Genomic DNA, 15,837 nt, shown 5'->3' with positions numbered 1-15,837 from the left:
TTTGCCCGGAAATTGACCCGGCCGGGTTAATTGACGAGGAAGCTCAATTTGAAGCTCTAAGCGGCATTGACTGGAAATTGTCAACTTTCCAGGTCTTGGGAACAGCCGGAGGAGCGGAGAGGGATGAGCCGGAAGCGTCGACCCAGCAAGCATCTTAACTCTGTAGGCGGCTTATTTAAACAATGCTTCACCCTTTTGGACTCGATGAGTCTTGTAATAGAATAGGACCAACACTTTAACTTTGCCGTGCCATCGTGCACGTGTTGAATGCTGAATGCCATTGAAGTTGCTTCCTTATATTTCTCCGGGTCATAATTGATCATTCATTTTCCTTAAGCTCAAATGGTTGCTTTTAACTATCCTGCATAGAAAAACAAATCACAAGTCTCTAGGCGGCTTACCGCACTGAGAATCATAGTCTCATACATATATAACCCGGAATATGAATCTAAGTCACCAAAGATTGGTTCTCAGTTATGTCCTTGATATAACCGTAATAACACACTTACCGGCCATCAAGCACACTTCCGGTTTATATAACCCGGGTAATGAGGTTGGTACCTCTACTCCGGTTTACCAGTCTTAATAACGCCGATTGTGTTCGACCAGCACTGTGAATCAAAGTTAAGCCGGCAAAGTGAGACCCGCCGTGCACACTATTGAAACAATCAGAAGAACTCGTTGTAGATCAGAAAAGCTTAGGGGCTTATGGTTCGAATACGACCAGAGACCCGTCCCAAAGGGGTTATGCTAAGATTCGAATGCGATCATATAGCCCCCAGTGGGTGTGGCGATGCCAATCAAGAGGGTACCGACAGCTATGTTCTCTTTGGTTCGAATACGACCCATGTTTGAACAGGAAGCCCCCAAATGACTTTAAGAGTTGTTTAACGACGCTGATTCGAATACGATCCACGTCGGTTCCCAAAGGGGGTTGAACTATGATTCAAATATGATCAAAGAAAACTCCCCAATGAGCTCGGCACTTTGCCAATCAAATGGGTATCGACAGCTATGTTCTCTTTGGTTCGAATACGACCTATGTTTGAACAGGAAGCCCCCAAGTGACTATATTGCGTATGGCTAGATTCGAATACGATCATAAGCCGGATCCCCCTTCAAGTTACCAAGTGATCTTGCAATGAAAACAACACGTTCAGCTTTGGAGGAGAAAAAAGGACAGAGGTCCTGCTTTATTGCTTATCATAATATTTACATGGCTTAGAGAAATATGTACATTATGAGAGCCAGTGGCTCAAGTGTATTAAGGCCGAAGCTGAGCTATGTTCCACGGCCGACGGGTCTCTTCCTCCGACTTACGTGAATCTTTGTGCTCCCGAATGTCAATGAGGTAATATGACCCGTTGTGCAAATTCTTGCTGACCACAAAGGGCCCTTCCCAAGGCGGGGACAGCTTGTGCGCATCTGTTTGATCTTGGATGAGCCGGAGCACCAGATCGCCTTCCTGGAAGACCCGGGATTTAACCCGGCGACTGTGATAACGGCGCAGGTCTTGTTGGTAAATCGCTGAGCGAGCTGCTGCCACATCACGCTGTTCGTCCAACAAGTCAAGAGCATCTTGGCGCGCCTGTTCATTATCCGCCTCAACATAAGCCGCCACTCGAGGCGAGTCATGACGGATGTCACTGGGGAGGACTGCTTCCGCTCCATAAACCATGAAGAAAGGCGTGAAACCTGTAGACCTGTTAGGAGTAGTGTTGATGCTCCACAACACGGAGGGTAACTCCTCCACCCAACAACCCGGCGTCCGTTGTAAAGGGACCAAAAGCCGGGGCTTGATGCCTTCAGAATCTCCTGATTAGCCCTCTCAGCTTGACCATTGGATTGAGGGTGAGCCACTGATGAAACATCAAGTCGAATATGCTCTCGTTGACAAAACTCCTCCATGGCGCCTTTGGATAGATTGGTACCATTGTCAGTTATAATGCTGTGTGGAAAGCCAAAGCGAAAGATCATCTTTTTCATAAACTGAACCGCCGTGGCTGCGTCACACTTGCTAACTGGCTCTGCTTCAACCCACTTGGTAAATTTGTCAACTGCCACCAAGAGGTGGGTCTTCTTATCCTTGGACCTTTTAAAAGGCCCAACCATATCAAGCCCCCAGACCGCAAAGGGCCAAGTAATTGGGATCATCCTCAGCTCCTGAGCCGGCACATGAGCCCGTCGCGAGAACCTTTGGCAACCATCACATTTACTGACCAAGTCCTCCGCATCAGCATGAGCCGTCAGCCAATAAAAACCATGACGAAAAGCCTTGGCCACAAGGGACTTTGAGCCGGCATGATGGCCACAATCCCCTTCATGAATCTCACGCAAGATCTCTTGACCTTCCTCAGGGGAGACACAACGCTGGAACGCTCCCGTAACACTGCGGCGATGCAGCTCACCATTGATAACAACCATTGACTTAGACCGCCGGGTTATTTGTCTGGCCAAAGTTTCATCCTCAGGCAAATCTCCCCGGGTCATGTAAGCCAGATAGGGCACTGTCCAGTCCGGGATGATGTGGAGAGCCGCCACCAGTCGTGCCTCCGGGTCAGGGACAGCCAAGTCTTCCTCTGTAGGCAACTTAACAGAAGGGTTATGCAGGACGTCCAGGAAAATATTAGGCGGCACCGGTTTTCGCTGAGAGCCCAGCCGGCTTAAAGCATCAGCCGCCTCGTTCTTCCTGCGATCGATGTGCTCTACTTGGTAACCCTGAAAGTGCCCAGCAATGGCATCAACTTCACGGCGATAAGCCGCCATGAGAGGGTCCTTGGAGTCCCACTTTCCTGATACTTGTTGAGCCACCAAGTCTGAGTCGCCGAAGCACCTTACCCGGCTCAAGCTCATCTCCTTAGCCATCCGAAGACCGTGGAGCAAGGCCTCGTACTCAGCCGCATTGTTAGTGCAAGGAAACATCAACTGTAGCACATAATGGAACTTGTCACCCTTAGGGGAAGCCAACACGACTCCAGCCCCCGAGCCCTCCAATTGCCTGGACCCATCGAAGTGAATAGTCCAATATGTGTTATCCGGCTTTTGTTCGGGCACTTGTAGCTCTGTCCAATCGTTGATGAAATCCACCAAGGCCTGAGATTTAACAGCAGTGCGTGGTACGTATTTCAGACCATGAGGTCCGAGCTCTATAGCCCACTTAGCCACTCTCCCTGTGGCCTCTCTGTTTTGAATGATATCTCCAAGGGGGGCAGAACTGACCACAGTGATGGGGTGACCCTGGAAATAATGCTTAAGCTTCCGGCTTGCCATGAACACACCATAAACAAGCTTCTGCCAATGTGGATACCGCTGTTTGGACTCGATGAGCACTTCGCTGACATAATAAACCGGCCGCTGAACCGGATGCTCCTTACCCTCTTCCTTGCGCTCCACCACCACAGCCACACTGACGGCTCGTGTGTTAGCAGCCACATACAGCAATAAAGGCTCCTTGTCAACCGGAGCAGCAAGGACTGGGGGCTCTGCCAGCTGCCTCTTCAAATCCTCAAAAGCAGTATTAGCTGCATCATTCCAGACAAAGTCATCAGTTTTCTTCATCAACTGATATAATGGCATGGCCTTCTCCCCCAAACGGCTTATAAACGGCTTAAAGCAGCGATACGACCCGCCAAGCGCTGGACGTCGTTTATACACGCCGGCTTAGCCAGGGAGGTGATGGCCTTGATCTTCTCCGGGTTAGCTTCAATGCCTCTGTTAGAAACCAAGAAACCCAAGAGCTTGCCTGCAGGAACACCAAAAACACACTTGGCCGGGTTAAGCATCATCTTGTAGACCCGGAGATTATCAAAGGTTTCCCTCAGATCATCTATCAAGGTTTCCTCCTTCCTGGATTTAACCACAATATCATCCACATAAGCATGAACATTGCGCCCAATCTGGTTATGAAGACAGTTCTGCACGCAACGCTGATAAGTCGCCTGTGCACTCTTGAGTCCAAAGGGCATAGACACATAGCAGAAGGCTCCAAAGGGAGTGATGAACGCCGTCTTCTCCTGGTCCTTAACTGCCATTTTAATCTGATGATATCCAGAATAAGCATCCAAGAAACTTAAGCGCTCACAACCCGCCGTAGCATCAATGATTTGATCAATACGGGGAAGGGCAAAAGGATCAGCCGGACACGCCTTGTTTAAGTCCGTGTAGTCCACACACATCCGCCAGGTGCCGTTCTTCTTGAGCACGAGCACCGGGTTAGCTAACCACTCTGGGTGAAAGACTTCAACAATAAACCCGGCCGCCAAGAGCCGGGCCACCTCTTCACCAATAGCTTTCCGCCTCTCTTCATTAAACCGCCGAAGGAATTGCCTGACCGGCTTAAATTTCGGATCAACATTGAGAGTGTGCTCAGCGAGTTCTCTAGGTACACCTGGCATGTCAGAAGGTTTCCATGCAAAAATGTCCCTATTCTCACGGATGAACTCGATGAGCGCGCTTTCCTATTTTGGATCCAGATTGGCACTGATGCTAAACTGCTGAGATGAATCACCTGGAACGAAATCAACAAGTTTAGTCTCATCAGCCGACTTAAATTTCATTGCCGGCTCATGCTCCGTAGTCGGCTTTTTCAGAGAGGTCATATCTGTTGGGTCAACATTGTCCTTGTAAAATTTTAACTCCTCTGTTGCACAAACAGATTCTGCATAAGCTGCATCGCCTTCCTCACACTCCAAGGCCACCTTTCGGCTGCCATGAACCGTAATGGTCCCATTGAGACCCGGCATCTTGAGCTGTAAATACACGTAACACGGCCGTGCCATGAACTTGGCGTAAGCCGGCCGCCCAAATATGGCATGATACGGGCTTCTTATCTTGACCACCTCAAAGGTCAATTTTTCCACCCTGTAGTTGTGCTCGTCTCCAAAGGCCACTTCCAACTCGATCTTGCCGACTGGATAAGCCGACTTACCAGGTACCACACCATGGAAAATAGTGTTTGACTGGCTGAGGTTCTTATCAATCAACCCCATACGACGGAAAGTCTCATAATAGAGGATGTTGATGCTGCTGCCTCCATCCATGAGCACCTTAGTGAACTTATATCCTCCCACCTGAGGAGCCACCACCAAGGCCAAGTGACCCGGATTATCCACCCGGGGAGGGTGATCCTCCCTACTCCACACGATAGGCTGCTCAGACCATCGTAAATAGCGTGGAACCGCCGGCTCAACAGCATTCACAGCCCTCTTATGAAGCTTCTGATCTCGCTTACACAGACTGGTGGTAAATACATGATACTGTCCACCGCTAAGCTGCTTTGGATTGGTCTGATAACCCCCCTGCTGCTGTTGATGACCCTGGCCAGACTGCTGATTAAAGCCCCCTTGACCGTTCTGAGGATTAGAATTTGAGCCGCCGCCCGGGCCATGAAAGCCGCCGGCGCCTGAGCCACCGCCCGGGCCATTGTTGCCGTTAAAGGCGTTGGAATTCTTAAAGGCCTTCATGATTGCACAATCCTTCCATAGATGAGTAGCTGGCCTTCTCTCTAGAGCCATGCCTTGGACAGGGCTCATTCAACAGCTGCTCCAGCGTCGGGCCTGACCCGCCGGCTCGGGGAGGGGGCCTCCCCTTGCGTCTCTGGCTATTACCCTGTGAGCTGGCGTTGGCCACGAACTCTAGGCTGCCGTCGGCCTTACGCTTGCCACCTCCTTGGTTCCCCAGGTTATGCTGAGGACCCTTGCCATTGCCGTTCTTCTTTCCCTTCCCTGTCCTTTCATCATCTGAAGCGGGGTCCTTGGTACTATCAGAATCGGCGTACTTGACGAGAGCCGCCATCAGCGTACCCATATCATTGCAGTCGCGCTTAAGCCGCCCGAGTTTCATCTTCAGGGGCAGAAAACGACAATTTTGCTCCAACATTAAGACTGCAGAGCCGGCATCCATCTTATCCGATGAATGTATGATCTCTTTGACCCGGCGAACCCAATGTGTCGTAGACTCACCCTCCTGCTGTTTACAGTTAGTCAAATCCACTATTGACATAGACTGCCTACAGGTGTCTTTGAAGTTTTGTATGAACCGGGCCTTTAGCTCAGCCCAAGACCCGATGGAATTCGGCGGTAGCGCTTTCAACCAAGTGCGGGCAGTCCCATCTAGCATCATGGTGAAGTACTTGGCCATCGCCGCTTCACTGACCTCCAGCAGTTCCATGGCCATCTCGTAACTTTCGATCCAGGCTCCGGGTTGTAAGTCAGCTGTGTAATTAGGCACCTTCCTAGGGCCTTTGAAGTCCTTGGGTAGACGTTCATTGCGGAGAGCTGGCACTAAGCAAGGGACACCTCCAGTCCTCGTAGGGATACCCACCTCGACGGAAGTCGTCGGATAAGCCGGGGGGTCTGGTAAGCCGTCAACCGAGGCACCTGCTCCGCCTCTTGCCGCGCTCTGTCTTGGTCTGCTGCATGAAAGGCTCCGTTATGAGCCGGGCCATGGCCAGGGGGCGGGTCATGGCGTCGGACATTACTTGAGCCGGTCGCTGAGACCATGTGTCTGCTATAACTCGGGCTCCGGCCTGGACGAGGGGTCGAGTGGATCCTGTCCCGGCTGTAAGAGTACGCCTCTTGCTGTGCCAGCGCTGTCTGAAGGAGTTCCCTGACCCGGCGGGTTTCAATAGCCGTTGGAGAGTCGCCGTCAATTGGGAGGGCCGCCAGCCGTGCTGCTGCGGCGACCATGTTCTCCAGCGGGTTAGCATAATGACCCGGTGGTATTGGCACATACTGAGGCGGGGCAGGGCTCACCCGGGGAGGCCCCATCACTTGTGGCTGAACAGGGGTCCCAGACCCGGGCACTATGATCCCTGGCGGGTTACTAGACCCTGCACCTGGCGTGTTGAAGAGGTTTCGAGGATCGTAGACCGGAGGGAGTCGAGATTGGGCCTTTTGATGCCTCCTTCTCATGACCTCATTGGACGCGTTCTGATCCATCGTGAGCCGGAAGGACTGCGCCTGAATCAACTGAGTTTGGGCGTCGAGAGCCGCCCTCTCCGCAGCCATCCTGATCCCTTCCGCTGCCAGATCCTCCTTGGCTTTCACTAGATCTAACTTTAACTGCGCCACCTCCGCGTCATGCTGAGCTTGATCCGCCGGGTCAACCGCGGCGGTCAACAGGGCCGTCATCTTGTCCGTGAGATCCATCAGCACCTGAGCCGGCGAGGGCACCGGGTTTCCCGCCCCAGCAGCAGGGTTCTGAACAGGCTGCGCACCGGCCATGAAGATTCCAACCCGGCTCGGCGGCTCAAACGGGTCCGGAATACTGTCACCATCGGAACAACCCATGAGCCTGCCATCTTGAAGTTGATACAACGAGTTTGACTCATCTGTGGACGACTCGCCGTCAGAGCCGGCGGCCGTCTCATCACCAGATCCAGATCCATCAGAGAGCCCTCCATGGATACATCCCACAAAAGCATGCTTCAAGGCAGGCAGGGCCCGGGCGGGTCGTGCGCGCTGAGCCGTCTCGATGAGATCGGTGCAGAGGTCCGGCTCAGGGCCCGGCTCACCAATCTTGCCAATGAAAACATGAATTCCGCCGAAGGGGACCCGGTATCCGTACTCAATTGAGCCGGCGTCGGGGCCCCAGTTTGCATCGTCGATGTAGAGCTTGCCGCGACGACTCTTGATCATCCGGCCCACAGCGTATCCCTTGAGCCCTTCGAAGCTGCCCTTCAAGAACTCAAATCCACCGTGCGCTGGCCCCACGGTGGGCGCCAACTGTCGTGGAATTGTCACGGCAGATGTCCTCAAGCTAGGACTTAGTCGTGGAGCCATCGCCGCTAGGAAGCTTGAAGGGGTTAAACGGGACAAGGAACACGAAGGTTTATACTGGTTCGGCCCCTTACGGTGAAGGTAAAAGCCTACGTCCAGTTGAGGTGGTATTGATTAGGGTTTCGATGACCAGGGAGCTTAACTGCTATGCCTGGCTCTCGGCGAGATCTTTCTTACCCCTAAACCGCTGTCGGGTCGTCCCTTTATATAGAGAGGTTGACGCCCAGCAGCTTCTGAGAGTCCCGGCCGGCTCATATGAGTGTCCGGCTCGGACTCTCAACTATTCTTGCCTTATACTACAAGTTCTACCATAATGACGGTTGTAACTACGGGCTTAAGCCATCTCCGAGTCTTAAGCCCATCTTTTGGCCCACCGTCTTCAAGCTTGGCGCCGGGCTTCAGGTGATGACCCTTATGAGTAACCCGGCCCCACCAGGCGGGTGACTCCAAGGTTTATATCCTCAACAATACCGGTATTATGTTCCTTGAGTTTGCATTCCTTACTCGGTTGGGTGATTTATGTGACCCCCTTGACAGTTCGCCTTGAATAAAACTCCTCCAGCAAGGCCCAACCTTGGTTTTACCATTTGCCACCTAAGCCTTTTCCCCCGGGTTTTCGCGAGCTCGAGGGTCATCTTATTTTAACCCCCCCGGGCCAGTGCTCCTTCGAGTGTTGGTCTGAACTGAGTAGACTGCGGGGCCCCCTCTTGGAAACTCGAGGTCTGGTTTTACTCGTAGGATGTCTCATCCGGTGTGCCCTGAGAACGAGATATGTGCAGCTCCTATCGGGATTTGTCAGCGCATCGGGGCGGCTTTGCTGGTCTTGTTTTACCATTGTCGAAATGTCTTGTAAACCGGGATTCCGAGACTGATCGGGTCTTTCCGGGAGAAGGTTTATCCTTCGTTGACCGTGAGAGCTTATGATGGGCTAAGTTGGGACACCCCTGCAGGGTATTATCTTTCGAAAGCCGTGCCCGCGGTTATGAGGCAGATGGGAATTTGTTAATGTCCGGTTGTAGAGAACTTGTCACTTGACCCAATTAAAATACATCAACTGTGTGTGTAGCCGTGATGGTCTCTTCTCGGCGGAGTCCGGGAAGTGAACACGGTTTGAGTTATGAATGACGTAAGTAGGAGTTCAGGATCACTTCTTGGTCATTACTAGATGACGACCGTTCCGTTGCTTCTCTCCTCGCTCTCATTTGCGTTGGTTAGCCACCATATATGCTTATTGCCGCTGCAGCTCCACCTCATTACACCTTCCTTCCTATAAGCTTAAATAGTATTGATCTCGCGGGTGTGAGATTGCTGAGTCCTCGTGACTCACAGATTCTACCAAAACAGTTGCAGGTGCCGACGATGCCAGTGCAGATGATGGGATCGACCTCAAGTGGGAGTTCGATGAGGAACGTGGTCGTTACTATGTGTCTTTTCCTGATGATCAGTAGTGGAGCCCAGTTGGGATGATCGGGGATCTAGCATTTGGGGTTATCTTATTTTCATTTGGATCTTGACCGTAGACGGTCTATGTGTGTATTTTGGATGATGTATGATTTATATTTATGTATTGTGTGAAGTGGCGATTGTAAGCCAACTCTTTATCCCCTTCTTGTTCATTACATGGGATTGTGTGAAGATGACCCTTCTTGCGACAAAACCACAATGCGGTTATGCCTCTAAGTCATGCCTCGACACGTGGGAGATATAGCCGCATCGTGGGCGTTACAGAGTGCATCTTCATACCCTTGAAGATCGCAATGCAGAAGCGTTACAAGAACACAGATGAAGGAGTCGTACTCGTAGCGAATCAGATCACGGTTGATTCCGATCTAAGCGCCGAACAACGGCGCCTCCGCGTTCAACACATGTACAGCCCCGGGATGTCTCCTCTTTCTTGATCCAGCAAGGGGAGAGAATAAGTTGAGGGAGAGCTCCGGCAGCACGACGGCGTGGTGGTGGAGCTTGCAGTTCTCCGGCAGGGCTTCGCCAACCACTACTACTACTACGGAGGTGTTGGGGAGGGAGAGGGCTGCGCCAGGGGAAGGGGTGCGGCTCCCATGCGCATCCCCGCTATATATAGGGGTGGAGGGGGCTGGTTTCTTGCCCTCCAAGTCCATTGGGGCGTTGGCAGAGGTGGGGGAAAGAAACCCCATCATTTCCCTTCCCCACCGATTGTTATCCCCCTTTTTTAGGGATCTTGATCTTATCCCTTCGGGATATGATCTTATTCCTTCTAAGGGGGGATCTTGGTGCGCCTTGACCAGGGGTGTGGGGCCTTGCCCCCACTACCCACGTTCATGTGGGTCCCCCCATGCAGGTGGGCCCCACTCCGGAACCTTCTAGAACCTTTCCGGTACAATACCGAAAAATCCCGAACATTTTTCGGTGGCCAAAATAGGACTTCCCATATATAAATCTTTATCTCCGGACCATTCCGGAACTCCTCGTGACGTCCGGGATCTCATCCGAGACTCCGAACAACATTCAGTAACTGCACACTAATTCCCAAAACAACTCTAGCGTCACCGAACCTTAAGTGTGTAGACCATACGGGTTCGGGAATCATGCAGACATGACCCAGACAACTCTCTGGCCAATAACCAACAGCGGGATCTGGATACCCATGTTGGCTCCCACATGTTCCACGATGATCTCATCGGATGAACCACGATGTCGGGGATTCAATCAATCCTGTATACAATTCCCTTTGTCAATCGGTACGTTACTTGCCTCCTCGCCTCTGTGGCATTCTCACGCAGCTCCTGGCGCCTCCCTGTCTAGTTCCTCTAACCCAAACTCCCTCCACGCGTCACCACGCTCCGGCGACCGCCGCCGTGCCCCTACCCTCGCCTCCAAGCTCGCCTGCGACCCCGGTCGCGCCTACATGCTCAAGGTAAGCTAGCAGTCCTGCAGCGTTGCTCCCCTCAATCCTCCTCGTCCTCTAGCCTGGTTCCATAGTTGCCAATCTGCTCATGCTCGTCACCGGCGCTGCTCCAGTGACCGCAGGGTCCCCATGCTCCTCACCCGCGTGTGGCCTTCCCTCTAGCGCGCGCACGTACGTAAACCTCCTCTGGTCCACTCCCACGAGCTACCGCATTTCCACCCCCATGCACCCGCGCCCGTTGGCGTTGAAACCTAGATGTGGGAGACGATTGGTTAGGGATAATCGCCCATTAGGCCTAACCTAATCACTCGTCAAATAATTTGACTAGTCTAATGATGGTGTGGCACTGCCCAATCACCAGTCAAAACCAATCAACATGGTCAAAACCACTTGACTTGGTCAAAACCGAGGCCAGGGTTGATTTTTGGACCTCATGGTTAGTTGAGGGTGGTAGTTCGACCGGTTTCAAAGTTGAGGGTTGTAAATCAAACCGTGTGGTTAGTTTGAGGTTGAAATGTGGACTTTTCTCATTCTTTTACTATTTCTAGCTTTCTCAACTAGTGCATCTTGGTCGATCTTAGCATTCCTAGTAGTACCTAGGCGCCATTGCTTGGTTGCTCATACTAGGGAATTAGGGATTTTCTCCACGCCCGCGACCCACAAACTTGCCTTTTACCCATACCATACCCACCGGCCACCGCAACAACAATCCACATAGATAATTACCAAATCAACAAAGCGTCCTAAGAAATCATAACATTCTACTGACACGAGCCTAAGAACACATGAAGCAAGAACACAACTATGCTCTAATAGCCAACAATTCAATAACAGAATTGAACAACACACGTTCATAATCATAGCACCACATAATAACATCACATATTAAGTAACAAGAGACGAAGATGAGGTCCCCAGAAATCAGGATCGGCGACTCCGGTCTCAACATCGAGCCTCTCCTCTGTATGTTGGTCACGGTCATAGCGTCGACCTCTACCTCACCAGATCCTTTCTTCCCCTCGTCATCCCAATCGGAGATCAGTAATGGCGACTGTGCGTGCAAGGCGATGCGTTGCAACCATGCTGGCGCAAGCGAGGCGAGCAACGCGGGCCTGGTTCTAACGATAGTGCAAGCACAACAACAACGGCTACACGCTCAGTGTTGCCTCATTGTCGTCTTGCTTTCCCAGGAGATGGCGTCTGGTCGCGTCACTCAACCCATGCCAGATGGACTTCGATGGTCACATGTCCTCGGGGCATGTCTCTCGTGGGTGCGACATGTGGGAGGCACAGCTGCACGACGACGGCTGGCGGCCTGATGTGGTGGTATGAGTTATTTGGGTGTCCTCCCCGAGGTTACATGCGATGGAGCGGCAGTGTTGGCTGTCGCGAACTCAACCCATGCCAGATGGAGCTCGATGGCCCCATGTCCTCGGGGCACGTCTCTCGTGGGTGTGGCATGGGGAAGGCACACCTGCATGGTGATACGTCTCCAACGTATCTATAATTTTTGATTGTTCCATGCTATTATATTATCTGTTTTGGAAGTTTATGGGCTTTATTATGCACTTTTATATTATTTTTGGGACTAACCTATTGACTCAGAGCCCAGTGCCAGTTCCTGTTTTTTCCCTTGTTTCAGTGTTTCGAAGAAAAGGAATATCAAACGGAGTCGAAACGGAATGAAACCTTCTGGAGAAGTTATTTTTGGAAAGAAAGCAACCCGGGAGACTTGGAGTCCATGTCAAGAAAGCAACGAGGAAGGCACGAGGCAGGGGGCACGCCCACCCCCCTCTGGGCGTGCCCTCCACCCTCGTGGCTCCCCTGACGTACTTCTTGCACCTATATATATATCCATATGCCCTAAAACGATCGGGGAACAGAATAGATTGGGAGTTCCGCCGCCGCAAGCCTCTGTAGCCACCAAAAACCAATCGGGACCCTGTTCCGGCACCCTGCCGGAGGGGGGATCCCTCACCGGTGGCCATCGTCATCATCCCGGCGCTCTCCATGACGAGGAGGGAGTAGTTCACCCTCGGGGCTGAGGGTATGTACCAATAGCTATGGTTTGATCTCTCTCTCTCTCTCTCTCTCTCTCTCTCTCGTGTTCTTGAGGTGATATGATCTTGATATATCGCGAGCTTTGCTACTATAGTTGGATCTTATGATGTTTCTCCCCCTCTACTCTCTTTTAATGGATTGACTTTTCCCTTTGAAGTTATCTTATCGGATTGAGTCTTTAAGGATTTGAGAACACTTGATGTATGTCTTGCGTGGGATACCCGTGGTGACAATGGGGTATTCTATTGATCCACTTGATGTATGTTTTGGTGATCAACTTGCGGGTTCCGCCCATGAACCTATGCATAGGGGTTGGCACACGTTTTCGTCTTGACTCTCCGGTAGAAACTTTGGGGCACTCTTTGAAGTAATTTGTGTTGGTTGAATAGATGAATCCGAGATTGTGTGATGCATATCGTATAATCATACCCACGGATACTTGAGGTGACATTGGAGTATCTAGGTGACATTAGGGTTTTGGTTGATGTGTGTCTTAAGGTGTTATTTCACTACAAACTCTAGGGGTGTTTGTGACACTTATAGGAATAGCCCAATGGGTTGATCGGAAAGAATAACTTTGAGGTGGTTTCGTACCCTACCATAATCTCTTCGTTTGTTCTCCGCTATTAGTGACTTTGGAGTGACTCTTTGTTGCATGTTGAGGTATAGTTATATGATCCAATTATGTTATTATTGTTGAGAGAACTTGCACTAGTGAAAGTATGAACCCTAGGCCTTGTTTCCTAGCATTGCAATACCGTTTACGCTCACTTTTATCGCTTGCTACCTTGCTGTTTTTATATTTTTAGTTTACAAAAACCTATATCTACCATCCATATTGCACTTGTATCACCATCTCTTCGCCGAACTAGTGCACCTATACAATTTACCATTGTATTGGGTGTGGTTGGGACACAAGAGACTCTTTGTTATTTTGTTGCAGGGTTGTTTGAGAGAGACCATCTTCATCCTACGCCTCCCACGGATTGATAAACCTTAGGTCATCCACTTGAGGGAAATTTGCTACTGTCCTACAACGTCTACAAGGAGAAGGTTGCGTAGTAGACATCACATGGCGATGGTCGCGACACCTTCAAGGTCTTCGACTCCACCATGGACACACGTGCCGGCTACAACAGCTGCAGGACGGATGGCAGAGGATGCGGCTACGGTGGAACAATGCCAACTTCTTGTAGACTGGCAGTCTCCGAGAGGAACCTTAACCCCCCGGGTTAGGCCGGGTGGGATGGTATACTTTTTTTCCACCACAAGTGGGAACTCGGTCCTTGGTAAGGCCAAAGAGGGATTCGAGATTTCACCGTAGACTGGGCCGGGCAGTGAAATCATGAATCTGTCTAGTCTCGCCATGGGGGGCATCCGTTTTATTGCTCCATCGTTATTAGTTTCTATTATCTCCCTACACGAACCTCGGTCCAATCAATTTGTTTGGAATCGGGGTTAGGACCGGTTAGAACTCCCATTTCCCGGTCGGAGGTTTGAGCTGCTATGGCAAGCTTTTCTTTCTGAATAGTGGGTATGGGGAACCCACCGTACCAACACGATTGGCTGGTGTTGCTGATACCGGACCCGTTATAGCCCCGATTGGAAGGGCAGGCTAGTCTGAGAGATAAATTTTGGAAAAATTAAGAATTTTAGTATTTTTTTCTTATTATTTTTATTTATTCTTTCAGAAATAGATAAGAATTGGTTTGGTGAATCGAAAACAAGGGTTTTCATCTCGCGAAGAATCAGCAGTTGTGTTGTATATTGACTAAGCTAAATACCATTTTCACTACTTTTGGCCACAAGCGAGATAGAGTTTTTTCTTGAATTGAGTTTGGATTATTCTATTTATTTTGACCTCTGTACTTCGATCGACATATTGGACATAGAATGCCACTCTTTAAAAGGGAAAAAAAAGAGTAATCAACTGTGACACGAAAAAAAATGAATCCTTTTGTGGCTCATCATTTATTGGCAAAGATAGAAAAGGGATTGAGACACGGCCCAGACTCCTACGGGAGGCAGCAGTGGGGAATTTTCCGCAATGGGCCAAAGCCTGAAGGAGCAATGCCGCGTGGAGGTGGAAGGACAATATTTTTCTATTGGGGGTTCTCTCATTCCTTTTATTGAGCGGGTGATTGAATATGACTTGCTAACATATCCTACTCTTCCTTAAGCACTAGTTCTATTCACGATGGTTCAGTTTCGAGATATTGCTGGGAGATCACATTTGTCGTCGCATTCCAAACATTTTGGGCTCACTGGAATAGTTCTAGCAAACTCTGGGCTAGACATTGCTCTACATGATACTTATTATGTGGTTGCACATTTCCATTATGTACTTTTAGTTAGAGCCATTTTTGCTTTATTTGCTGGATTTTACTTCTTTTTCTGGTCATTCTGCTCTGTCGGATCGATGGTAGTCTCAGAGATCTGGTAACCTCCGACATTTTTGACAACACGCTTCCTGCTTCCATTTTGAGTTGCGCATCTTTCTCCCCGGGGCATACTATAGTATCACATCGTAGACCCCCATCCCAACTCGAACTTTCATTTCTTTCCTCCATTTCATCTGTTCAAGTAGTCTCCTTTTCAAGTAGATACACTTTGATACCAGACTGGTGTGCATTCTATGCTTACCCAGCGAGCGAAGGAGCGAGCCAATTCCTCTGTTCCGGTAAAGCCAATTCCTTTGAGGAATTGTTTACTTTCTTTTCTTTCCTCCTGTGAACAAATTGAAGTTGCCTTTAGAATCTGGGATCATAACAGACAGGTATCACTTTTCACGATCAAACAAATGGGAAAAAGGCAGGAATAGATCCAGGGGAGGACGCGAATAAAAAAGGCTACGAGGATCATAAAAATGGAGGTGAATCAAAAGATTCATTGGTTTCATCCAAAGGCTTCTGTCTCGTCTTCCTCGAATTGTTGATCGAGGATCAGGGGGAATGTTTTTATGTGGTTCTAACGATTTAATAACTATCTTTGTAACTCCAGAATGTTTTCAAATGAGATTTCTGTTCTTCCATCAAGAGGAGATAGTTGGCCGCGAGTGGACATCGGTCTGCGTGGGATGATGCAGCGGTGGCGGCGATAGCCCTACGTATGACA

This window comes from Triticum aestivum, chromosome 5D, assembly GCF_018294505.1.
Source record: "Triticum aestivum cultivar Chinese Spring chromosome 5D, IWGSC CS RefSeq v2.1, whole genome shotgun sequence".
Classification (NCBI taxonomy): domain Eukaryota; kingdom Viridiplantae; phylum Streptophyta; class Magnoliopsida; order Poales; family Poaceae; genus Triticum; species Triticum aestivum.
The sequence above is the reverse complement of the archived record's forward strand: the minus strand, read 5'-3'. Positions refer to the sequence as shown.